The sequence below is a fragment of the Hemitrygon akajei genome, chromosome 6, assembly GCF_048418815.1.
Source record: "Hemitrygon akajei chromosome 6, sHemAka1.3, whole genome shotgun sequence".
In the NCBI taxonomy this organism is placed as follows: domain Eukaryota; kingdom Metazoa; phylum Chordata; class Chondrichthyes; order Myliobatiformes; family Dasyatidae; genus Hemitrygon; species Hemitrygon akajei.
The window spans coordinates 120,350,138-120,377,659 of record NC_133129.1 but is presented as its reverse complement, the minus strand read 5'-3'; the positions used below and the strand labels follow the sequence as shown (position 1 = coordinate 120,377,659).

General features: G+C 44.0%; 1 protein-coding gene across 4 annotated transcripts in view; it reads left to right on the top strand.

Annotated features, from left to right (window-relative positions):
- Positions 1–27,522, top strand: part of LOC140729418 (excitatory amino acid transporter 2-like) — a 232,273-nt gene that overhangs the window by 28,533 nt on the left and 176,218 nt on the right. The window lies entirely within an intron of this gene.

Sequence of the window (27,522 nt, the reverse complement as noted above, 5' to 3'; positions counted from 1 at the left end):
TAAATGGACACCCTCTCGCCTGAGGCTATGCTACATGGTCCTTGACTCACCTAGTATAGGAACTCTCTTCTCCACATTAGCACTATACAGACCTTTCAATATTTCAATGAAATAGCCCCTCATTCTTCTAAACTCCAGCAAGTACAGGCCCAGAGTCATCATACACTCCTCATATGTTAGCTCCTTCATTCCTGGAATCATTTTCCTGAGTCACCTCGGGCCCTCTCCAATGCCAGCACATCTTTTCTTAGATAAGGGGCCCAAAACTAGTCACAGTACTCCGTGTGGTCTGACCAATGTCTTGTAAAGCCTCAGCATGGCATCCTTGCACTTATCTTCTTGTCCTGTTGCAATGAATATTAACATCATATTTGCCTTCCCCACCACTGACTCAACCTACGAGTTAACCTTCAGGGAATTCTCTGTCTTTTTGTACCTCTGATTTTTGAGTTTTCTCCGTTTAGAAAATAGTTCATGCCTTTATTCCTTCTACCAAAGTGCATGACCATGCACTAACCTACACTACATTCCATCTTCTACCTCTTTGCCCATTTTCCCAATCTGTCCAAGTCGTTCTGCAGTTTCCCTGTCTCCTCAGCACTACTTGCCCTCGCACCTACCTTTATATTGTCCACAAAGTTGGCCAAAAAACCATCCTCCAAATCATTGACATATAATGTGAAAAGAAATGGTCTGAACCCTGACCCCAACAGAACACCATTAGTCAGTCACAGGCAGCCATCAAGAAAAGGCCATCTTTATTCCCACTCTTTGCCTCCTGCTAGTTAATAACAAGAACAGTCACTTCTGCCCCGGACACTCTTGAATTTCTGGCTTACTGCTGGTGTCTTCCACAGTGAAGACTGATGCAAAATAGTCATTCAGCTCATCTGCCACTTCTTTGCTCCCCATTACTGCCTCTCCAGCATCATTTTCCAGTGGTCCGATCTCCACTGTCACCTCTCGTTTACTCTTTATGTATTTGAAAAAAACATTTGTTATCATCTTTTATATTATTGGCTAGCTTGCCTTCATATTTTCTCCCCTTATGGCCTTTTTAGTTGCTTTCTGTTGGTTTTTAACAGTTCTCCAATTCCCTAATTTCCCAATAATTTTTGCTTTAGTATATTGAATTGACTTTCTTACTTACATATTCATGAGGAGTAAAAATATTTACGTTATGCTTCCGTCTCTTCAGCTTTTATGCTGCCTTTGACTTCCCTTGTCAGCCACCATTGCCTCATCCTCCCTTTAGAATACTTCATTTTTGGGATGTATCTATCCTGTCCTTCCGACTTGCTCCCAGAAATCTTCAGCCATTGCTGTTCTGCCATCATTCTTGCTAGCGTTCCCTTCCAAAAAACTTTGGCCATTTCCTCTCTCATGCCTCCGCAATTCCTTTACTCCACTGTTATACTGATAGCTCTGACTTTATCTTGTCCCTCTTAAACTGCAGGGTGAATTGTATCATATTATGATCGCTGCTTCCTTGGGGTTCATTACACAACACCCAGTCCAGAACTGTCTTTTCCCCTATTGGGCTCCACCACAAGCTGCTCTAAAGAGCCAACTTGTAGGCATTCTAGAAATTGTCTGTCCTGGGATCCAGTACCAATCCACTTGCATATTGAAAACCCTCATTACCATTGTAACATTGCCCTTTTTACATGCTTTTTCTGTCTCCTGTTGTAATTTGTATCCCACACCCTGACTACTCTTTGGAGGTCTGTTCATTATTCCCACCAGGGTCTTTTACCCTTACAGTTTCTTACCTCTACCCACAAGGATTCTACATCTTACAATCCTTTGTCCTCTCTTTCTAAGGATTTAATTTCATATTTTACAAACAGACCCATCCCAGTCCCTCTACCTACATACCTGTTCTTTCAATACAAGGTGTAACATTGGATGTTAACCTCCCCTATATGATCTTCTTTAGGCCATGACTTAGTGATGCCCAAAACAACACATGTGCCAATCTCTAATTGTGGTACAAGATCATTTACCTTATTCTGTAAACAGCATGTATACAAACGTAACACCTTCAATCCTGTATTCATCTCCTTTTACAATTTGGCCCCCATGTTATACTTCAACTCATCCCACTGACTGTAAATTTGCCCAGTGATCTGCCTGTCCTTCCTCACAGTCTCACTATGACACAGCACCAACCTATATACCGACTGTCCCATCCTCAGTCCTATCATTCCGGTTCCCATCCCTCTGCCAAATTAGTTTAAACCATGCTCAACAGCTCTTAAATATCAGCCCCCGAGGATATTGTTCCCCTTGTGTTCAGGTGTATCTTGTCCTTTTTTGTACAGGTCATATCTTCTCCAGAAGAGATCTCAATGATCCTGAAATGGAAACCCTGCCCCTGCAGCAATTCCCCAGCTACGTGTTCATCTGCCAGGTCATTCTATCTTACTCTCACTGGCCTGCAGCACAGGGGGCATCCAAAGTTTACTACCCTGGAGGTCCTGCTTTTCACTTTTCTACTTGTATAACTCCCTATATCCTCTCAAGATCTGCTCCCATTTCTTACCTATGTCATTGGTATCCATATGTGTCATGATTTCTGGCTGCTCACCCTCTTCCTTTCGAGACAGCACTTGGGAGGCAAAATACCATCCAGGTGTCTTTTTAACATTCACAGAATCTCCTGTCTTTTCCTCCAACAATGGGATCCCCTATGTCTACTGCACTTCTTCCCTCTTCCCTTCTGTGTTACAGAGCCAGGCTCAGTACCAGGGAGCTGCTCACTGCAATCCCTGGTAGGTCATTCCAACCTCCCCCCCCCCCCCCCCCCCGAGGGGTACGGCCACATGGGTGCTCTGCACTGGCTGCCTGCTCCCATTTCCTCTCATGACTTCCACCTAAGTGGCTGGTACCTGCCCCCTGCAACTTAGGGGTGACTGCCTTCCCGTAGTTTCTATCTATCACGTCATCATTCTCCCATATGACATGAAGGTCATTGAGCTGCTGCTCCAGTTCCTTAAGGAGCTGCAGCTCGACGCACTTTGTGAAGATGGAGTTATCAGCTAGATTGGAGGCTTCACAGAGTTTCCACATCTCACTCAAATAACTTACAAACTCTGGATCCATTCTCAATACACTAGCCATGTACTAATAGACAAAGAAAGAGAAAAACACCTATTAGAAATTTACTTGGAAACTCTGCTTGTTCTCACTATTCTAACACAGACCCACTCCAACATTGGCTGCTCTGCCTATAGCTCCTTTCTTTTTATTGGCTCAAATAAAATTCACTCCCGATGAGACTTGTAGCTTTCAAATGGCTCCCTCCCTGTAAGATGTCACTTATGTGGCTTGTCTCAGTACTTGGATGTTTTACTCAGAGAGTTTTCTGCTGGAATAGAAATTTCACAGTAAGATGAATTGAAAGAAAATCTGTAGCAGGACACACGAGGAAATCTGCAGATGCTGGAAATTCAAGCAACACGCACATAAAATGCTGGTGGAATGCAGCAGGTCAGTTAGTCCTGACGAAGGGTCTCGGCCCGAAACGTCGACAGTGCTTCTCCCTATAGATGCTGCCTGGCCTGCTGTGTTCCACCAGCATTTTGTGTGTGTCGTCTGTAGTAGGACAGATTATTTGAAAAATATTGAAGTGCAGTAAATTATTTGTAGAGTCCCTGTACACTTATTAATTAATTGGTGAGTTTGAGCATTGGAATGTAGACTCCAGTTTGGATAGTCTCCGTGGAAAATCACTAATGCATCGGGATGTTTGAAACATTTGGATACTGGGATGACTTATTTACCGATTCTCCACTGGAACTGAGCATTTGGTAGGGGCGTGAATTGGAATGCTTTACCACTGTGCATTAATTGTAGAGCCTGATGACTTTGTGTACGTTAGGAACTGTGGCAATGTCTAGTCACTTAGTGCCTCTTTCACCAAACCTCATGTTGCTCAAGCTCAATTAACTCTTCAAAGGCCTTGCAATAGATCCATCTGCCATCTTGTTTTATACACATTAGTCCATTGCTGAAGTGTCTGTTTGGAGCTGATTTTGATATATTTACCTACCAAGCTGAAATCATCCAACCGATCCCAGCCTAGTAAGGTTAACCTATCTGCTCGTTTCTATCTTTATAACAGGACCATGCAATACTTTTGTGTGTTTTCTTCATGACTTGCCAGATCATGCTCTTAAAATTGTTACCAATTGCATTTAGCTATACGTATCATTTTAGGTGCTCCATCCCATGACAGAATAGTAAGTGTCTATGTTGGTGTTTATTTCAATATTTCAATGACTTAATCTTTTTTTTTACTTTAATGATGTGGTTAGGTAACTATACACAGGCACTGGCGAGTGTAAGCCTCATTTACTGTATGTATAAACCATATTTGAATCGCATTTTTGAACCATTGCAAATAGTGTATCTAGCATCCAATCCATGTTCCCCACATTGTTCCTCATCTCATTGTTGTGCAAATCTGTGGTTTTGTACAGCAATCACTTCCTTTCAGCCACGACTCTGCTCAACTGCCACTATTTTGGTTCGTTGTGTTCTGTCTAACCTCACATACTTTGTGCCCTCGCTTTTGATAATTAAAGTATGTTTCAGTTCTAAACCAACAGGCCTGAGCTGAATAGTTCCCATGGTAACGGAGGGAGGGAGAGTTTCCTGTTATTGCTGCTTTCCACACCAAATACGCTAATGTGACCCAGACTGTTAGTCTTCCTGCCAATTGTCCGTATATGGTGTTTACATTGATGTGCCATCGGGAGCAGATCTATTTGTCACTTTTTGGTAATCACATCCATAGATACAACCATCCTTCATTCAAGTATTAGGTTTAGTAACTCAGATTTGCTAAGTTCATCTATTATTTCTCACACAATTCCATCTTTCAGCTTTAAGTCCAGTATTGCAAAACTTCATTGAAGTAACAGTGTTGCAACAAAACTTTCAAATCAGTTATGTAAACCTGAGTCATCTCCTGACTTCTAATTGCAAGGTCCAAGTGTACTTGGATTACCTTACGGGGAACAATCTTTCCACTAATGTGTTTCTGGCCCTGTTGATTCCAGGAAGCTTGCCTCTTTCTTTCACTCACAGTCTCATTTTAAGAATTTCTGCCCCTGTGCTTTGCTGCACTGGTTTTCTTCTCTTGAAAAACATCTCCATCCTTTCCATTTGTGAATTATAGGGCTCTTCTGGGAAAGAGAATTTGGAAAACTTGAAAAAGTAAAATAAAGTTGGAAATCTGAAATAAAAAGAAGAGTCCAGTGAACACTAATCTGTCTTCACTCTTCCCCATTTCTGAGGAAGGATCTCAGACCTGTAAGATTAATTGTACCTCTCTCCACAGATGCTGTCTGACCTGTTGAGTGTTCTCAGCATTTCCTCTTTTTATTTCAGAGTTCCAGCACCTGCAATTTTGATTTTCTGTTGGGGTTATTCTGTGGGCCAGGTAGCATCTATAATGAAATATTCAGTTAATGTTTCTGACCAATCAAGTAAGTAATTGGTTTATTATTGTCTCATGTACAGCGAAAAGATTCGTTTTACACATCATCCATGTTGACTATTCACAAAATAAGTACATCAAGGAAGTACAAAGGAAAAGTAATAGAATGCGGAAGATAATGTCACAGTTACAGGGGAAGTGCCGTGCAGGAAGACAAAAGATGCAAGGGCCACAATGAATTAGATTGTGAGCTCATCTTTATTGGACAAGAGATTCATTCAGGAGCTGGGATAGTAGCTGTTCGTGTTTTCAAGCATTTGTATCTTCTGTCTGACAGAAGAGAGAATATCCAAGGTGGGAAGTGTCTTTTAATGATGTTGCCTGCTTGACCAAGGCAGGGGGGACCATAGACAGAACGACTGGAGGGGAGGCTGGTTTTCATGATAACACATTTGACAACACTACGATTTCCTGCAGTTAGGTGCAGAGCAGTTGCGATACCACACTGCTGCATCCAGAAAGGATGCTTTCTATGGCGCATCTAGAAAAATGGGTGAATTTCAGACATGCTGAATTTCCTCAGTCTTCTGAGGAAGTAGATGTGCCGATGTGCTTTCTTAGTTGGACCAGGACAGGCTAGCAATGATCTTTACACTTAGGAACTTGAAGCTCTCAACCATCTCCACCTCAGCACCACATGACATCAAGGATCTAATGATCTAACAACAGCAGAGATCAGGAAGTTAGCCCCTAGCGGTCCTCGAGCGTGAGTAGACATTGCCTATGTATGGCTGCTCACATCTCAAGGATGATTAATGGTAAACATCTGCTTGAACACAAATCCCAACCACAGCTGCTGGCTGAGTAGTCAGAACAAGGACAGAGTGGGAAGTTCAAACAGAAACCAGTTTATACTCAGTATGGGCCCTGGCTCTCTTTACTGCTACAGCATCTCAATAAGGCATGTAGCATGCAATCTGAAAGCAGGTTGTAGTAGTGCATCAGTACTTTCTGCTCTAAGCTTCTGCAGCAGAAACCTAAGCTGTTGCTGTAACATTGGTGAAGTGTGTCAGTGTTGTTTAGTGGTTAACTCTGCACTTGGTTAAGTTCCCCACCTGTGCCCCTGCTGGGAATGTCAGACTCCAAATTCCTTTAAAAGCCCTCCACGTGGCTGGGGCTGGAGTCTTTATGCTCCTCGTCTTTGGTGCACTCTTCCAGGCAGGGACTGGGTGCAGTCATCACGAGAGTCAATACTAAAAAGCAGAATATTCTGGAAACTCTTTCTGTGTCGGACAGCAGCTGTGGAGAGAGAAGCAGAACTAGAGTTTCAGGTTGGTTACCTGGAAAGTTAGTAACAAGCTGCAAAGAGAGTGGAGGAGAGGCAGGTAAAACAAAGGGAATGCCTATGATAGGGTGAGGTGAGGATTGTCTTGGTGATAAGCTGTGTATGAGGTTATCTGTTTAATGCATTAAGGAGGGGGGATAATACAGAATAAATCAGTCTATTGTGTGTCATGTTCAGATATGATGTGCTTGTTATCATGACCACATGTATGTAGTGTTGCATTTCTTCCATTCACTCGATGGTTGCCTCACTCCAGGCTGTGACCTCCTCTCCACCACATCAACATTGGTGAGAATATTTTTTGTGTGAGCTCATGTAGAAATATTTATGGACACAAAGTTCTCTTCTATCGTCAAAAGAGGAACAACGATGTCAACAAGTCGTCAGTAATTTGGGGAGCTGGACAGCGAAGCAAGTACTTCCAGCAGACCTCCCTGGAAACTTCTGCTGCCAAACTGTTCAGTGTTTTGAACCAGCCAACCAGACCGCGGCATCTATCATTATCCATTCGGACCCGGGGGGAGTATATAAGCCTGCATTCTGAGGAGACAGCACCCCCAACTGTGCACTGATGATGGCTTCTCGTAACGTCTGCAAACATTTCACCAAACACGGTGATCAACCCACCTTGCAAGTAGCCAACCCGAGCAACCAATATTCCACAATATTTCAAGTACGAACATAGATAGAATTTAATAAAAGCCCGTTTTAGTACATAGTGCCTTTGTAGATGCTACTGATGATGGTGCGTAATGAGCAGAACCTGCTATTCCCTGCAGCTTTTACATTCCTCTACATTTGAATTGCTATACCAGACCATGATACAATCAGTCAGGATAAATTCAACAGTACATCTGTAGAGTGTTTAGTGATAAGCTGAATCTCCTTAACCTCCTAAGGAAATAGACACTGGCATGAGTGTGCTTGCACCTACGTGCTGGGCTCAGGACCAGTTGTCTGAAATGTTAAAGCCCAGGAATTTAAAGCCTGCTGATCACCCAGCATAGACTGGTGCACGTTTACTTTCCTCTCTCCTCCTGAAGTCAAAAATCAAACTGTTTCAGGGGCCACCTCAGCAAGGGGCATCTTAGTAAAGTTTGCCCATAGCAACTGAAATAATAATTACAGGACTGTGCAGAGCTGACATGATGTTATGAAAGGGAAATCGCATTGAATAAACCCGTCAGTATTTTATCTTTAGGTTGCAGTTAGAATAGATAAGGGAAAATGAGTGGATGTGGCAATTTGATACTGTGAAATCTATGTGTCACACAAAAAGTTATTGAATAAAATGAGAGCCCATGAATTAGAGTAATATTTCAGTGTAGACTGAGTATTCATTAACAAATTTTTTTAAAATCAGAGAAAGGAAAGAACAATTTTCTCGCTGAGATTTTTAAATTAGCGAGGTCCCACAGAGATCAGTACTAGACCTCCAGCTGTTCATATCTCTGAGAGAGATTTGGGAGAAGGTACCAAGTGTGATGTGCCCAAGTACAGTGATAACGCGAAGCTGGGTGGCATTGTGAACAGTGAGGCTGGTGCCGAGAGGTGAAGTAGACAAACTATGTCAATGGGCAGTGAGATGGCAGATGGAATATGATGTGGAAACATGCAAATTCATCCAAAAAAAATAGTAAACTGGAATATGACTTACATGTTGTGAGATAGGAAGGCATAAACACAAGAGATTCTTCAGGTGCTGGAGATCCAGAGGAACACACACAAGATGCTGGAGGAACTCAGCTGGTCAGGCAGCATCTGTGGAAATGAATAAGCAGTTGTTATTTCAGGACTGGAAAGGGAGGGGGAAGAAGCCAGAATAAGAAGGTGGGGGGGGGGGGGGGGATGGGAGAAATACCGGCTAGAAGATGAGAGGAAGCCAGATGGGTGGCAGGGGGGAATGAAGTGATTTTCATTGGGACCCTCCCCTCCCCACTATTCTTGGCTTTTCACAGGGATTGCTCCGTTTATGATTCCATTCATCCGTCCCCAATAATCTCTATCCTGGCAGCAATCCCTGCAAACAGAAGAAATTTCACACCTGTCTATTCACCTCCATTCAGGGCCCCAAACTGTCCTCCCAGTTGAGGCAACCCTTGGGGTTGTCCACTGTACCTGTTTGTCTATGTTAGTGAGACCCAACGTAGATTGGGGGACTGCTTAGCAGACCACCTGTGCTCTATCCACAAAAAACACAGGGATTCCTGCTGGCCAACCATTTCAATTCCAATCTCCATTTCCATTCTGATATGTCGGTCTATGACCTCCTCTACTTCCACGATGAGTCCTCTATCAAGGTGGAGGAGTAACACCTCATATTACGCCTGGGCAGACTCCAACCTGATGGTATGAACGTTGATTTCTCTAATTTCCAGACATTTTTCCCCTTCCCCCTGCCCTTTCCTTCAGTTCCCCACTCTGGCTCCCTTCTTACCTCTCCTATTCTCCTCACCTGCCTATCACCTCCCCTGGTCCCCTCCTTCCCCTTCTCCCACCTTTTCTCCCAGGCTTCATTCTCCTCTCCTATCAGATTAATTCTTCTTCAGCCCCTTATCTTTCCTACCTATTACCTTCCAGTTTCTTACTTCACTCCCCTCCCCCACCCATTTGGTTTCACTGATCAGCATCTAGCGTGTACTCCTCTCCCTCCCCCCAACTTCTTCTCCCTTCCTTTCCACTCCTGAAGAAGGGTCTCAGCCTGAAATGTTGACTCTTTATTCATTTCCATAGATGTTAACTGCCCGCTGAGTTCCTCCAGCGTTTTGTGTGTGTTGAGAGACGGAAGAGTAAATAGGGGTCCTTGCACTCTAATCACTGAAAGTTCTTAATGATAGTGCAGTGGTTAGCGTGACACCATCACAGCTTGGGATGTTCTGCAATTCGGAGTTCAATTCTGGCGCCATCTGTGAGGAGTCTCTGTACGTCCTCCCCGTGGAATGCGTGGGTTTTCCCTGGGAGCTCCGGTTTCCTCCCAAAGTCCAAAGGCGTACCGGGCAGGTTAATTAGTCATTGGAAATTGTCCTGTGATTAGGTTAGGGCTTATTGGGGTTGTGGGGTTCCTGGGGCAGCATTGTTCAAAGGGCTGGAAGGACCGACTCCACGCGGTATCGCTAAACAAATAAGTAATAACTGGAAAGGAAAATGATTTGTTTGCCCTTTATGGCAAGAAGACTTGAGAACAAGGTAAAGGCATCTTCCTGCAATCTTGTAGGACTCTGGTAAGCTTGCATCTGGACTGCTGTGTGCAGAACAAGAGAAACGATTTGCAAGATAGCCCAGAACAGCCATTTCTTCCGATGTAAATTGGTTACCATTTAGCCAATTTGCACTCAAAATGCCCCCCCAGTGGCAAACTAATCAAAAAGGTAGAGATGGAGGGATGGATACTAGTTGGGTTATCAGTGAGAACACATCTGCTCATGTTTAGATTGCCCATCATAAGATCCGTTACATCTGCTGTGGCCAATGTGATGTCCGATTCAGAACACATTATATCTGACAGTAACACACACACACAATGCTAGAGGAACTCAGCAGGTCAGGCAGCATCTCTAGAAATGAAAAAAAACAGATCACATTTTGTGCCAAGACCCTTCTTCGGGACTGAGAAGGAAGGGGTAGATGTCAGAATAAAAAAAGGTGGAAGGAGGGGAAAGAGGCTAGCTAGAAAGTGGCAGATGAAGTCAGGTGGGTGAGAAAGGTCAAGGGCTGGAACAGAAGGAATCTAATAGGAGAGGAGAGGAGAAAGGGAAGGAGGAGAGGACCCAGAGAAAAGTGATAGGAGCCGAGTGGGAAGGTAAAAGCTGAGGTAAAAGGCTAGAGTGGGAAGCAGGGGAAGAGGGGAAGGGGAGGTGAATTTTTTTACTGGAAGGAGAAATTGATATTCATACCATCAGGTTAGAGGCTACCCGATGTAGGCAGTATATAAGGTGTTGCTCCTCCACCCCGAGGGTGGCCTCATGTTGGCACAAGAGGAGGCCGTGGATCGACATGTCAGAATAGGAATGGGAATGGGTATTAAAATGTTTGGCTACTGGGAAGTTCCACTTTTGGCGGAAGGTGTGGAGGTGCTCAACAAAGCGGTCCCCCAATTTACGACGGGCCTCATCGATGTTGAGGAGACGGCACCGGGAGCACCGGACATGGTAAACAACCCCAGCAGGCTCACAGGTGAAGTGCTGCCTCATCTGAAAGGACTGTTTGGGGCCCTAAACTGAGGTGAGGGAGGAGGTGTATGAGCAGGTATATGTATCTGACAGTACATTATCTCTCAAATTCCCTTTCTACTTCAAGTTCGCTGGTCCATCAAATGTTAATTATCCAGTTTTATTTTCAGACACATGTATTATTTTCATCTTGTTGGTAAAGAGCTTGGCAGTCGTGAACTCAAAACTAAATCCCTGTAAATATCAGACAAGCTCAGTCTGCGGTCCGATTGCAATTATCTTCATCTTAACGTTAACGGCTTTGCTGTATATAAATGGCATATCCTTAATCTGCAGTGGTCGCGAGGTCAGCTGTATGTCAAGAGTAATGAGTGAGTTTAATTCACTCCCGATCAGACTATTGTTTGTGCTGTATATTCCTGATGTTTGTGTGAGTGTGTGTAACTTTGCTTTAGTTTAAAGAAGTGATTCTACTGTAATATTATCAAATTCCTTAAGCACATACATAGTGGCACTACTAGTAGTACTCCTGCCTCACAGTACCACATACCCAGGTTTAATCCTGACCTCAGGTGCTGTCTGTGTGAACTTTGCATGTTCTCCCTGTGACCATGTCCTCTAGAGGATCACAAGCTTCTCGGAGGGTTTGGAGGCTTACGTGCCTCAATGACTCATATAGAGCTATGTTGGCGAGAGTCAGGGCTTCGTGTTTCAGCTGTTGGGAGGGTCACCCACGCCAAACAGATCAAAGGGTAGAGGCCAGACTAAGAGTGGTCCACTGGTTCTCCAGGTTCAGGTGGGGGGTCAGCTCAGGACTAATAACCCTGGCTGGTCAAAAGAAAATTGTTACAGAACCAACAAAGCAAAGCTACTGTAAGCTCTAACGGCGTAACAGGCAGTGACGAACCTGGGACCGTATGCATTTCTTCCCAGTGATCTGATTTCCTCCTACATCACAAAAATATTCCAGTTTGTTTGGGTAACTGGCCACTGTAAATCACCCATTATATGTAGGTGAGTGATAAAATCTGTACGGAGGGAGAGTCGTTGGGAATGCGGGAGAATAAACAGGGTTATTGATCGTCGGATTGATGTAATTGGGTGCTTGATGGTGAGTGAAGACTCGGTGGGCTGAAGGTATTTGTATCTGTGCCACTCTACTGACGGCCCGTGGAGACTGGCTGGGCTTGTTCCTGTTTGATGTTGCAGTGTTTATGTGTTGTATCATACTACTAGTCAAGTTTATGGTCATGTTCCCAAGCACGGACAGGTTTAGGTGCAATAAAAAGCTTGCAGGTAGGTACAGCTAAATTATACAAGACCTTGAAGAGAAAGAGGAGTAAGAAGACAGCAAAAACAATTCCTTAGTGCACAAGAAAGAGATATAATCAGTGAGAAGTCCATGGGAATGCGAGAGCTTGTCCACAGTTTTCCTTCGCTGAGGTAAGGTTAGGGTTGTACAGGTCAGTTCCAGAACCTGACTGTTGGAGGAAAGTATAATGAAAATATAGTGCTTCCTCCACACACCCTCCCAGAAGACAGGCAGGTGAATCATTAACTAGGACATCCCCACAGATATCGGGGGAGCTGCTACCTGTGATACCAGTGTGTGTGTGTGTGCAGCTGAAGCCCGCCAGTGGCACCGGGCCTCAGACTGAAGCCAGCCGAAGTGATTAGCTCTCAACCTGTGTCTGCTCTACTAAACTAGCCTGCAGTTAAGCTGTGGCTCACTGTTGTATCAGTAATCCTGTTGTTCTCCATGTCTGCGTATGTTAACGATTTATGCCTTGCTCGGTGAAACTTCATTCTAGAAATCTCCCAATGTCAGACAGATGATTGGTGCTGGAACTTTAAACTTGCACCTTGCTCTCCACACCACAGATGTAAAAAAAATGAGCTGCTTTCTTCAGAATTCAAATTCTTTACTGCTTACATTCCATGTGTGACCTAAGACCTGGATGAATAGGATTAGCAGAGGGGTTTACCTGCAGGTGACGGTGATGGGTGTGAGGGACCGTGTGTTATTTCACAGCTACTAATGGGAGAAATTCCTGCACTTCACGCATAGTGAAGGGATGGAACTACAGTTGGGTCCCTGTGTGAATGCTGCCAGTGGAGAGACCAGGCACGTAACTGCTCATGTCAGAAAGCTAGTGGTTGAAGGTGGGAGTGATCAGGGTGTGTCGTTCCTTGGTGTGCTTCCTAACAGAAGGAAGGCTGAATATTTAACACAATGATTCTTGCACGATGCTGTCGTCTCTACACAACTCATCTGACTTGCTTAGGTAACTAACTGTGGGGAATGATGGAGCAGGATGTGGCCAGATTTGGTCACCTCCTATTCAGGCATTTCCGTCCTAGATCTGACTTTTTTCACTAGCTTTGGATCAGCAGCTGCACATTTCCTTCAACTTCATTGTATTGAAGTTCAAACCCTGAGCATATTGTTCAGATTGACGTATTCCAGTGCATATGAGCAAATCCCCGACACTCCTGATGCAACACTGGGGAAAGTCATTGCTCTTGTTCATATCTTTGAATGAGTTGTCCAATTATTGCCATTATTGCCATTCATTCCCTTTTAAAAGTTATTCCTGAATGTTCTTCTAATAATTGACAGCATATTATATAAACAACATCTTACTTTCATCTCCGGGTATTTTGCTATTAGTCTAATATGATGTTGTCCCTCAGTGACCAATCCAACTACCACTGGAAGATGCCCCTTACTAATAACCCCATCAGATTTGTTAAGCCCTCTCCACTTTGGTATCTGGTATCTCCTGGCTTTCTGTATGGCTGTAGTTCTGGAATCGTTTAAGGCAATAGCTTTTGCATTATTTCATACAGTGTAGAGTGGTTCCCAAAAATAGTCCAGGTTGTTCCAAACCTGATCCTGCCTTGCTACTAGTCCTGCAGCCTCGCCAACCTTCTGCAGTCTGGCTGGACCTATTGAGGTGGAGCTTGGGTGACCCTCAAAGCTTGAGCAGACCTTGAGAGGCAACTAAGCCTCATGTAGTTGGCCCTGCCCCTGAATCCCCATGATGGTCATCAACAACTCTTTGGCCTCTCCTGCTGTCACTCATTATTGGCAATATTTAACTACTCTTGAAGCAGACTTTCAGATTTAAACCATTTAAAAATAATAACAGCTTTAAAAACTGTATAGAGACTCTCTGGGTTACAGGTGATCTGACTTATAGAATCCTCTGATATATTGTTACAAGATAATGATAAAATATTTTGTGGTATCCATGTAAGAAAAATTTCTGACTTAAGAAATTAATTTGTGGAGAGTTCTCAGAAACAGATCGCTTATGTAACCAGGGACTGTCTGTATTTAAAAAGCACATTTGATTCATATATATTATGAATTAATATATATTAATTAATAAATATTAATTAAAATTGAAATAAATATTTACCTTAACTTACTTGATCCATCCAAATCATCCACAATATTTAAATGAGGCACACAAGCAACAGCTATGACTGGCCTGGGACTGAGGGGTCATTATTAAGGTGTCCCTGCCCCTCTGTTTAGCTCATTGTGTATTTTCTTGTGGTACAGAGAGAGGCCATTTGGTCCTCCAAGCCCATGCCAGCCACTGGACTAATCCCATTGTGATCCCATTCCCTGACTTATTTCCCTGCCACATTTCTCTATCAGATGGCATCAACTCCAACCTCTTTCTTCCAACACCCACCTGCACTGAGGCAAAGCCTGTTGGTCAGCTAGACAGCCCACGTGATTTTGGGGTTTGGGGGGAAAATGGTGAGCCAGACGAAGCCCCCGCAGTGAGGAGAGCACGGCGCCCGAGGTCAGGGTTGAACCTGTGTCACTGGACTGGTGAGCCAGACGAAGCTCACGCAGTGAGGAGAGCACGGCGCCCGAGGTCAGGGTTGAACCTGTGTCACTGGACTGGTGAGCCAGCGGTGGCTACCTGCTGATCCCCGAGCCTGCGGAGTGTTGCTGACATCACCGTTGTAATACACAGGCACAAAAATCACAAATGAGCTGACTTTCACTGGCCATCGTCCTGACAGCTCCAGCCAGCATACAACCAATGACTTGTGGCCTGTGACTGTTCATAGAAACAATGATCCCATATCGTTTCTTTCTTTCACCAGTGCTGCTCTTTTGACTTACATCATAGTCAGCTCCTCTTCATCTATTTTAAATTTTGTCAGCTTCTCAAAGTTCAAATCTGCCATAGCCTTTTCTGTTCCTGGGCATTGGTGTTTCCATTCCAGGCCACCGTGCAACCCATTGAGATACTTCCCAGTGTGCATGGCAGTAAGCCTGCACTGCTCCCTGTTGCTATCGATGATGAGGCTGCGGATGTGCTGAGGACCTACAAGTACCTGGGGGTGCAGCTGGATGACAAATGAGTGGAGCAACAACACAGGTTGTGTACAAGAAGGGCCAGAGTCACCCTGAGGAGACTGAGGTCCTTTGGGGTATGCAGGCCTCTCCTTCACATCTTCTACCAGTCTGTTGTTGCCAGTACAATCTTCTATGCGGTGGTGTGCTGGGGCAATGGCATCAACATGGGTGGTGCCAACAGGCTCAATAAACTGACTAGAAAGGCTGGCTCTGTTATTGGAGTCAAACTGGACACACTGGAGGCTGTGGTAGAACAAAGGACCCCATGGAGAATCGTGGCAATTCTGGACAATGTTTCTCACCCTCTGCATTCCACCTTGGCTGAACAGACGAGCACTTTTAGTGATAGACTAAGACAACTGCGCTGCTCCAAGGAGCGCTATATGAGGTCATTCTTACCCTTGGCCATTAGGCTCCATAATGAGTCAACCTATACCCGGGAAGTGATGACCCCCTCCTGTTAGACTGTTTGTAGTAACTTATTTTTTTATTCTTCCTACTTCACTTCTAATATTTATATCTATGCACTTGTAATGCTACTGTGACATTGTAATTTCCTTTGGGATCAATAAAGGATCTACCTGTCTGTGGAAGTTTGTCAAAGGTTTTGGTGACATGCTGAATCCATACAAGCTTGTAAGTGAGTAGAGATGTTGCCGTGCCTTCCCCATCGTGCATAACTGTGCCACGAGTAATACTGTGGTAAAGTTTGAATGCAATTCCTTGGATCAAATCTCTGGATTATTCATCCAAACATATGGCCTTCATAAACTCTTCTTCAGCTCCCAACCAGGTACACGTATTGATTTTAACTGACGTTTCGAGGACAGACTCTGCCATCTTCATCAGTGATGATGCTTGGACATGTCTCGTCTGGTGGGATTTATACCCCCGTTATCCATCCCTCCTGATTGGTTAGTCCTCATCCAATCTGGTTTCTGCACTCATGATAGACAACGGGGGTATAAATACCACAGGACTAGATATGCCCAGGCATCATCGCTGATGAAGATGTCAGAGTTTGTCATCGAAACATCGGTTAAAATTGATACCTGTACCTGACTGGAAGCCCGAGAAGAGTTTATTCATCATATATGCTGGGAAAGCACCAGATCCTTTTCCATTTGGCCTTAATATTTTCCTAAAAGCGGGAGACTACCTCTGAAGCTGACGCGTTAAAATGAGAATCACTGCTTTCTCAAGTGAAAACAAATGCCCTCTGGAATCTCCGAAATAGCAGAAAAGTTTAAGCGTTTTCACGGGGTCTTGCCTAATATTGGCCGCTCAAGGATTTTGTGAAAATAGATAATCTGGCCATTTAATTATTTGTTGTGTGTGTCAGTACTCTGGCTCTACAGTGACTACATTTCAAAGGAGCTCTGCAAAGATCTGAGTTTGTGAGTAGTGCTCTACAAATGCAAATTCTTTCCCTTATTCTCACAAAATAAATCAGACAGACATCTCCAGTGGTTTTTGAAAATTACTTTGGTATACCATCCCCAAATCTTGAAGGAATATGACAACTGCCTTCCTTTTCCTATAAATCAATCACAACTTGCATTTACAGTATATAGCCGTGTTAAAGTACCCAAACTCATCCCACAACCACATCTCGTAACCATTGATTTATCATAAATCAATCTGTCCCAGGAAACCACAGAAGGGTCAGTGCTGTAAGAGGACGGAAGTCTCACGCCCCCAATATACCCCAGATAAGGCCTGAATCCAGTCAAAGAGAGACTTGGTGCCATGGCAACAGATCTGAGGAGCTCTTCATCGGGGTAACCAGGGTTTCTTCACCACAGTTTATAAGATTTCCTCTGAACTCTAAGTGCTGTCACGTGCAAAGCCTAATGCATGAGGTTGGTAGCTCAATCAGAGCATGGATACATTCAGCTCCTGGGAAAGTTGGGGCTCCCACTTCCCCATCAGATCTGCTGTTACCATAATTCATTCAGTGGAGTGAGTCCATTAATTGCCAGCCTCTGTGCCCATCCAAGCCAGTGCCAAGACAGAGCAACAATGCCCTGCTTTGAGTCTCATTCAGCCAGCAAAACAAAGCGAGGATGAGGCAATGTTTCCATACGAGCCTGGCTTAGCTCCATCTGCCGTTTAGTTCCTGCTGGGGAATGAACAATCAAAGCTGTGTTTTCTGCTCCCCTTATGTTTGCTGTTTGCGGCCTCAATTTATTTAAGAAAAGCGGCTCCTGCCTTTCTTCAGCAGCCCCAAGAAATGTTGCTTTTCTCTTTCATTCTGTTTTTCCTGTGTCCTTTCACACAGCCGTTAACTCCCTGGTGGTCAGTGTAAGATGGCCTCCCCTCTTCCTTTGCCTCCTGAGTAGTTCTACCGTACTGGGAGAGCAATAGCGGTCTGCTTTACTGATGAAAAGGTGGACAGGAGCCGGCCCTTCCATCAAAGACCCCATTAACACTCAGCAACAGAGCTTCTGAGTGGGTCCCACCAAACTCAAAAACTTTCCCTCAGACCCAATTGTCCAGAAAAAAAACGGACGAGGATCAGCTGTGTTATTTCCTAAATGGTTTTTGGGATGTGAGTGTCACTGGCAGTTCTTGTGAACAATGAGGAGAGGTTACACCAGTGGAGTATGGTACATGGTAGGCTCCATGCTGAGGGGCTTTGCAAGATGGCATTCGACTGCTATTAAGGTTTGGAGCAATCGATGTTGTGTAGCTCTTAACATGAAGGAGGCCTTCTCCAGAGAAATAAGATGCACGCTGCCTAAGTAACTGCATCAGGAACAGAAGTCTGAGAAAGGGTCTCCATTTTCCCAAGTAACATAAGGTACAAAAATGATAAATCTTGCTTGCAGAGAATCACAGGCACGTAGAAGACATAACTGATGCACAAGTGATACGTAACTTATAAAGGCCAGTGAAGAGAAAAGGAAGGACAACAGGGTGCAAACAGAAAGCAACATGTCCAAGGTAGTGCTCGAGGTGGGCCGATGAGTTCCGTTGCTGATGTAAGATTTGGGTTGTGCAGCTTGCTTCAGAAACCTGATGACTACCCCTCTCTCCCAGCCCGGAATTAAGTGGGTCTGCCCTACTCGAGAGCTGTGCCTATCAGTCAGTGTGTTACTGAGAGACAAGTGAAATATTGGAAGTGTTGACTTTCAAGTGAGGTGTTAGATTGAAGTGCTGTCTGCTCCATCAGGTGAATATAAAACTCCCCATGTTACTGATCTTGGGTATTGTTCCACTTATTCTCCACCAGGTAGCTTCACCACTAGTCAGTGCCAGGGTGCTGCTGGTGAGGCGTGACTGTGCAAAAGCTGATGGCCATGCTCCGTATGTTACAACAGTGCACACGCTCTTATATTCTAGTCCCCTTGAAATGAGTGCTAAGATTGCATTTACCTTCCTCACCACCAACTCAACCTGCAAGTTAACTCCTTGAGAATCCTGCATGACGACTCCCAAGTCTCTTTGCACTTCTGATTTTTGAATTTTCTCAGTTTAGAAAATAGTCAAAGGTTGTAGAGGTTTCAAAGGTAAATTTAATGTTAGAGAAATGTATACAATATACATCCTGAATTTCTTCAGAAACATCCACGAAAACAGAGGAGTGCCTCAAAGAATAAATGGCAGTTAAATGTTAGAACACCAAAGTCCCCCCCAACTCCCCCCTCCCACACACAAGCAGCAGCAAAGCAATAATCCCCCCACCAGCAAAAAAGCATCAGCGTCCCCCCCACCGAGCACTCAATTGTGTAGGAAAGCAACAATAAAGACTTGCAGTACCCCAAAGACTGTTTGTTTACCCAGTACTCGACATACCACAGGCTCTCTCTCTGTCCCGAATAAGGGAAAAAGAGGTGACCCCATTTCACAGCGAGAGGGGAGACATAACAAATAATTTGCTGATTTACGATGTTAAAAGTCTGCTGCATCGCTTCTTCTGAGCTCTGTGCACAAAGAACTCGGGTCTCTGGGCACACAGCCAGCAGCCAGCTTGCTGCTTTCGATCTTCCCTCTCCCACGACACACCGGATTCCTGCAGAGACACCGACCTCGAGTCCGCCCACCTCCAGAGCCACGAAATCCCAGAACCCTGAAGGTGTGCTCGTCTTCTAGGCCGCGTCCTTGGCATATTGAATAACAGTTAGTTGTGAGGCCCCGAGAGCGGGTCCCATTCCTGCAAAGAACCGAAGTCAGGGTTCCACGCCTTTATTCCTTCTACCAAAGAGCATGACCATGCACTTCCCTACACCTCCATCTGTCATTTCCTTGCCCAGTCTCCCAATTTGTCTAAATCCTTCTGCAGACTCAATACTACCTGCCCCTTCACCTATCTTTATATTGTCCACAAACCTGGCCAAAAAGCCATCAATTCCATCATCCAAATCTTTGACATATAACGTAAAAAGAAGCTGTCCCAAGTCCGACCTTTGCAGAATACCACTAGTCACTGGCAGCCAACTAGAAAAGGCCCCCTTTATTCCCATTCTTTGCATCCTGCCGGTCATCCAATCTCCTATCCATGGTAGTATCCTTCCTGTAATACCTTGGGCTCTGATCTTGTTAAGCAGCCTCTTGTGTAGCATCTTGTCAAAAGACCTTCTGAAAATCCAAGTAAACAACATCTACTGACTCTCCTTTGTCTATCCTGCCTGTTATTTCCTCAAAGAGTTCTAATAGATTTGTCAGGCAAGATTTCCCTTTTTAGAACCGTGCTGACTTTGGCCTATTTTTATCATGTTCCTCTAAGTACCCTGAATATCTTGCCAACTACTGTGGTCAGGCTAACTGGCTTATAATTTCCTGTTTTTTGCCTCCCTCCTTTATTAAAAAGTGGAGTGATATTTGCAATTTTACAGTCCTGCAGAACCATTTCATAATTTACTGATTCGTGAAAAATCATTAGTAGTGCCTCCACAATCTCTTCAGATTCTTCCTTCAGAACCCTCGAATGTAGTCCTTCTAGTCTGGGTGACTGCTAGTGTCTTCCATGGTGAAGACTGACACAAATTACTTATTAAGTTTGTCTGTCATTTCTTTGCCCCCCCCCCCATTACTACCTCTCTCATGTCAGTCCAGTTTTGCCTCTCTTGTACTCTCTTGTATAACTGAAAAATCTTTTGGCACCCTCTTTTATATTACTGGCTTCACATATAATCTTTTTGGTCCTCATGGCTTTTTGTAGTTGCCTTCTGTTGGTTTCTAAAAGCTTCCCAATCCTCTAACTTCCTACTATTTTTTGCTATATTACAGTATATGCCTTCTTTTTTCCTTTTATGCTGTCTTTGACTTCACTTGTCAGCCACAGTTGTGTATTCCCCTCTTCAGAATACTTCATCATCTTTGGAATGTACGGTATCTATCCTGCACCTTCTGAATTGCCCCCAGAAACTCCAGCCATTGCTGTTCTGTCATCATCCCTGCTAGTGTCCCCTTCCAATCAACTTAGTCTGCATTCTCCTTCATGCTTCTGTAATTTATTTCCTTTACTCCATTATAATTCTAATACATCTGTTTTAATCTTCTCCCTCTGAAGCTGACTGATGATGACAACGTTTGGAAGAGACAGTTTGGTTGGAGTATGGAAACTTCTGTCAGAAAGAACACTTACTTGCACCTGAGAACAACAAGTAACAAACAAATGAGAGAGTAATTTGTGGGCATTTGGGCAGAGTAGGCCAATACAATTAGCTTTGAGTTGCTGTAGGTGCTCATATTTTGATGTAATTTTGTGGATGACACTAAAATAAATGGTATCACAGACAGTCAAGAAGGTTATCAAGAGCCACAGTGGGATCTTGATTAGCTGGAGAAGTGGGCAGAGGAATGGCAAATGGAGATTAATTCCGATAGTGTGGCATGTTGCATTTTCAGAAGTCAATCCAGAGTAGGATTTTCACAGTGAACGGTAGAGCCCTGGGGAGTGTTGTAGCACGAGGGAACCCAGGAGTTAAAAAACACAGTTCTCTGAAAATGGAATCATAGGTAGACAGTGTGGTGAAGAAAGCTTTTTGGCTTCATCATTCTGTGCATAGAAGCTGGAAGATTATGTTGCAGTTGTACAAGACATTGGTGAGGTCGTACTTGGAGAGTCGTGTTCAGTTTTGGTCACCTTGCTATGGGAAAGATGCCATTAAGCTGAAAAGCGTGCAGAGGACATGTTTGTTATTGTAGTTAACGGGTGAAAGTGTTGATCAGTATGACGTTTTGGGTTAAGTAACTGTTTTTGAGTGTAGTGGTCCTGACATGGATGCTGTGAAAGCTCTTCCCTGATGGGAGCAGGCCGAACAGTCTATAAGCAGGGTGGATGGAATCCTGCTGGCCTTTTTCTGGCACCTTTCTGTATATATGTCCTTGATGGTGGGTAGGCCTGTACCTGTGATGTACTGGGCAGTTTTAACTAGCAGCTGTAGAGCCCTCCTGTCTGCCATAGTGCAGTTTCTATACCACAATGTGAAGTGGCACACTAGGATACGCTCCACTGTGCATCTGTATAAGGTCATGACGTTGGTGTGCAAAGTCCAGCTCTCTTCAGCCTCCTCAGAAAGTAGAGGTGTTGGTGAGCTTTCTTGACGATGGACGACATGTTGAGGGGTCCTGAGAGTCTGCGTGAGGTGTGCGCTCCCAGGAGTTTGAAACTGCTCACAGTTTCCACTGCAGATACTCAGCTGAGCAGTCAGGCTGAAAAGAAATAGTTCATGTTTTAGACTTGGGACCCTCATTTGAACTGGGAAAACTGGAGCCATTGAATCCCACTCACTTTTAGAGGAGAAGTTCCCTCCACAGGTCCCAACTTTTCTCTGGCCCAATGCCACACTCTTATCTCCGGTCTATCCAGGACGGTCATTGTTTCAGCGTGCTCCCCCCTCACCTCACTTATTCCCTTTCCCCAGTTCTGTTGAAGGGTCCCATGGCTAAAAGGTAGCTGTTTCTCTCTCCACAGACGCTGCCTGACCTGCTGAATCATCTATTCCGATTTCAGGTTTCCAGCATCTGCAGGTTCATTCATTTTCACCGGTTATCACAGCCAGGGTCATGTCTGGGCCCCACAGACTTACCTATCTGAATCCTTGGCTGTTCCTCAGCCAAAAATGGGGCAGACTGGTTTGGCTGCAGATGGCAGGACCTGAGGAGGGAGGCATGATGAATCCTCCGCTTGGCACAGGGCGAACGAGCTTCAGCCTCACCCTGCCATGCAAGATGGGGTGGGGGTGGTGATGTTGGAATTTTAATTGCTCACACCATTTATGATTGGAGATCGGAGGAGTGTAGAGCTTTGATCTCACTCATTGGCAGTGTGATTGGTTAACTCTATGGATTACACAATGCTCCACTGTTCAATGAATGGCTGATCATCTGCTGTGTGAGGTTGGCAATGGGTTTAATATTGTCACATGTACCGAGATGCAGTGAAAAACTTCTGTTTACCGCTTTCAGACAGTGAATAGGAACAGAAAGTTAGAAGCAACATGGAATGCAGAACAGTGTTACAGTCACAGAGAAAGTGGAGTGCAAGCAAACAGCCAATTTGCAATGGCATGGCGAGGTTAACCAGGAGTTCAAGAGCTTGCTTTTACCATATAAGAGATCTGTTCCAGAGTGATTGGAATCAGCAATGGTTTGTTACAGTCACCAGTTCCAAGGAAGAGTGAAAAACTTAATTTTGCACACCATCATTTCAAAGTAGAGTCTGCAAAGGAAAAATCAATAACAGAATGCAGAATGTAGTTACAGAGTAAGGGCAGTGGAGGGAGGTAACAAGGTGCATGACGAGGGGGCCTGTGAGGTCAAGTATTTATCATTTACACGCAAGGACTCCACTTAATAGCCTTATAACAGTAGGACAGAAGCTAATTGCACCTCAGACTTTGCCAGGTGTGATACCATGCTCAGTCCGCTCTACAGCCCTCCTCACAGAGCCAGGCTTCATGGAGATGGTAGAGAGAGAGGTATGCCTGGCAGATGAAGTTACAGATTCTGGGTGGGGGAGCGGGGGAGTATTTATGCTGCCTCCACATCTGTTGTGGGTCTTTCTCATTCAGCGCATCCCACACAGTAGGATGTAAAGTGGCCAGAGTGTGAAGCTGGGACCTTGCCTCCTCAAAACTGTGCTGTGGTCACTTCTATCAATCTTGTCATGGACAGATCTGTCCTCAGCAGCTGGATTGATGGTGGTTTTCCTGTGAAATTCTGTCCTTACCATAGGATCAATCTGAAGCAATGTTCTTCACCGTTCAGTACACACACAATTCTGGAGCAACTCCGCAGTCAGGGCTCATCTATGGAGGGAAATGAACAGATGACATTTTGGGCTGAGGCCCTTCACCAGGACTGGAAAGGAAGAGGGCAGAAGCCAGAATAAAAAGACAGGAGGGGCTGGTGGGGAATAGGTGAATGCCAGTGAGAAGGGGGAGGCAGGAAGGTTGGGGGGGGTTGGAGGGAATAATGTGAGAAGCTGGGAGGGCACTGAAACAGCCCTTTACCTCTTGCAGCATCTGCAATCTCCCTTGTGTGTCTGTTTATCATCACTTATTCAGTTAGATCAATAATGGTGCGAACCAGCCACTCCTGGTGATGGACATTCAAATCCCATAGAGTTACAATGGGAGCTGAGCACAATGTCTCTTCCCAAGGCTGGACTTCCGATTCTCCAGCAGAGGGAGGATAGTTGATTAGCAACGGGTCTGTACTTAACTTGATACTGTTCAGAACTTTGTGGATCTAGGGATAATGTTGAAGACTCTGAGAAGCATTTGCTTCTGCCTGCTTACAACTACTCCACAGACTGTCCTGTGTTTGTGAGTAAGAACTTATCTTCCTTAGAGTTTGCGAAGATTTGGCACAATACCTAAAACTTCCACAAACTTCAATAGAATTGTACTGGAGAGTATATTGACTGGCTACATTACAGCCTGGTATGGAAACACAATGCCCTTGAATGGAAAATCCAACAAAAAATGGTGGATACAGCCCTGTGCATCATGGGTAAAGCCCACCCTCCTCCATTGAGCTTATCTACATGAAACACTGTCGCAGGAAAGCAGCATCCATTATCAGGGACCTCCACCACACAGGACATGCTCTCTTCTCATTGCTGCCATCAAGAAGAAGGTACAGAATCATCGGGACTCACACCACCAGATTCAGCAACAGTTACTACCGCGCTACCATCAGGCTCTTGAACAAAAGGGGATAACTTCATTCAACTTCACTTGCTCCATCATCGAAATATTCCCAATGTATTCACTTTCAAGGATTCTTCATCTCATGTTTTTAAATTTTTATTACTTATTTATTATTATTATTAGTAGTAGTATTTCTTTGTCTTTTGCAAACTGGTTGAATAGCCAAAGTGGAGTGGTCTTTCATTAATTCTGTTATGGTTATTATTCTTTAGATTTGTTGAGTGTGTCTGAAAGGAAATGAATCTCAGGGTTCTATATGGTGACATACTATATGTACTTTGATAATAAATTTACTTTGAACTTTGAACATATCTGGGGGCTGTCGTGAAAAGGTTTAAGATGCTGGTCTAAATCCACAATTACATGCTCAGGGCAGTTTTGATCAGTTTTGACAAATGGCTGGATCTTCATGAGGTAGATCAGAGGCAGAGCAGGTATCTCCAGTCCGGACCTCCAGCGCTGTCTGTGTGGAGTTTGCACACTCTCCCTGCAAATGCGGGTCTTCTTCAGGTGCTCTGATCTCCCTTCACATCCCAAAGGCACGTGGTTGGTAGATTTACTGGCCACTGTAATTTGACCCTCCTATGTAGGTAAGAGGTAGAACTCAGGGAGGGGGCAGTTGATGGTAATGTGGGGAAAATAAAATGAGTGTAGGATTAGTCTGAATGGGTACCTGATAGACAGCAATGGCCAATGAGCCACAGGGCCTCTTTCTGTACTGTTTCTCTCTGTGACTTCACGGTTTAGCAGTGTTGACCAAATTAGATGTGTCATTCACTCGAGGAGCATTGTTTTATTCTTATTGCGCTTTTTAAACTCTGGTTTTGTACAGCTGAGGAACTTGCGAGCTGACACACCTGAAGTGTGTTACAGAGAGAGCTGTAATCCATGATTATATCAGTGTGTTATAGAGAGAGCTGTAATCCATGATCATATCAGTGTGTTACAGAGAGAGCTGTAATCCATGATTATATCAGTGTGTTACAGAGAGAGCTGTAATCAATGATTATATCAGTGTGTTACAGAGAGAGCTGTAATCAATGATTATATCAGTGTGTTACAGAGAGAGCTGTAATCCATGATTATATCAGTGTGTTATAGAGAGAGCTGTAATCCATGATCATATCAGTGTGTTACAGAGAGAGCTGTAATCCATGATTATATCAGTGTGTTACAGAGAGAGCTGTAATCAATGATTATATCAGTGTGTTACAGAGAGAGCTGTAATCAATGATTATATCAGTGTTTTACAGAGAGAGCTGTAATCCATGATTATATCAGTGTGTTACAGAGAGAGCTGTAATCAATGATTATATCAATGTGTTACAGAGAGAGCTGTAATTCAAGGTTACATCAGTGTGTTACAGAGAGAGCTGTAATCCATGGTTACATCAGTGTGTTTCAGTAGGTGTAATCCATGCTGTTACATTGAAGTGTGTTTCAGTAGGTGTAATCCATGCTGTTACATTGAAGTTTGTTACAGTAGGTGTAATCCATGCTGTTACATTGAAGTGTGTTACAGTAGGTGTAATCCATGCTGTTACATTGAAGTGTGTTACAGTAGGTGTAATCCATGCTGTTACATTGAAGTTTGTTACAGTAGGTGTAATCCATGCTGTTACATTGAAGTGTGTTACAGTAGATGTAATCCATGCTGTTACATCAGACAGCTTCACAACAGAAACTAATTCATTCTGTTATATTAGACTATGTTACAGAGAGAACTGTAATCTATGGCACTACTTCAGGCTGTGTTACAGTAACAGCTGTAATCAATCCTGTTACATCAGACTGTGGTACAGTAGGAATTGTAATCCCCTTTGGAATGCCACCAATATTTCTATTTTTTTTGGTTGATGTGGGCCTCAGAACTATACACAGTATTCTAGATGTGGCCTAACCAACAGCTTGTGCAAAGTACTCTTTGACTGCTAAATAGTTGTTGGACCTGCCTTCTGGCACTGATAGAACACCTAGATCCCTCTACTTGTTATTGTGATATCTCCATTTAGGTAATAATGCAGCTTTTGATTCTTCTTACTGAAGTGCATGACCTCACGCTCCCCCACATGACAGACCGTTAGTTAGTATCTTGGCAGCTCACTTAGCCTATGCAAATGAATTGCAGTGTCCTCATCATAACATGCCTTCCAACTATTTTCATTTCATCAGGAAATCCTTACATATTGTTGCTTCCACAGGGAAGTTTAAAGTAAATGATTAAAGTAGATCATTTAAAGTAAATATTTTTACTTTGTTCACTATTTCCAGTCTTCCAGAACCATTCCAGAATCTAGCGATTCTTCAAAAATCAGTACTAATGCCTCCATGATCTCTTTAACCACCTCTTTCAGATCTCTGGGGCTCAGGTGATGAACAATTAAATTGTTCATTATTTAAAGTAAATAGTGAACAATTGCAGGCCGAGGATGATCCCTGGAATAATCCACCAATTACTCTTTTCAGTCTGAAAAGAAATCATTTATTCCAGATCGCTGTTTGCTGCGAGACAGTCAGTTTTCAATCTATTCTTGGGCACACTTCCTCCAATAGCATGGGGTTTTAATTTATGCAGCAGCCTCTAAAGTGGCATCTTGTAAGTCGTAAATTCTAAAAACTGCAATTGACGTTCTCACACCAACATGTTAGACAGTGCAAGGCGTAATCCAGGATGTTACACCAGAAAATGTGCATAGAAAGAGCTGTAAACCTTGCCGTTACAACAGATAGTGTTACAGAGGGAGCTGTACTTCCTGCTGTGACATCAGTTCATGCTTCAGACAGAGCTGTATTCTGTGCTGTTACAAAATGAGTTATAATTCAGGGTGTACATGGGAGAATGCTACAAAATCTGAGATCTGAGGCTTCTGTCAGTCAGAGTTGACCATGGATGTTGCGTCCTGGCTGTCCAGATACACAAGCCTGGGCAGTATGATATGGAGAGCAAGCTGTTGCCCATGTAGCAAGCTCCCCCTCTCCACGCATCTGATGAACCCAAAGGAATGGCAGGA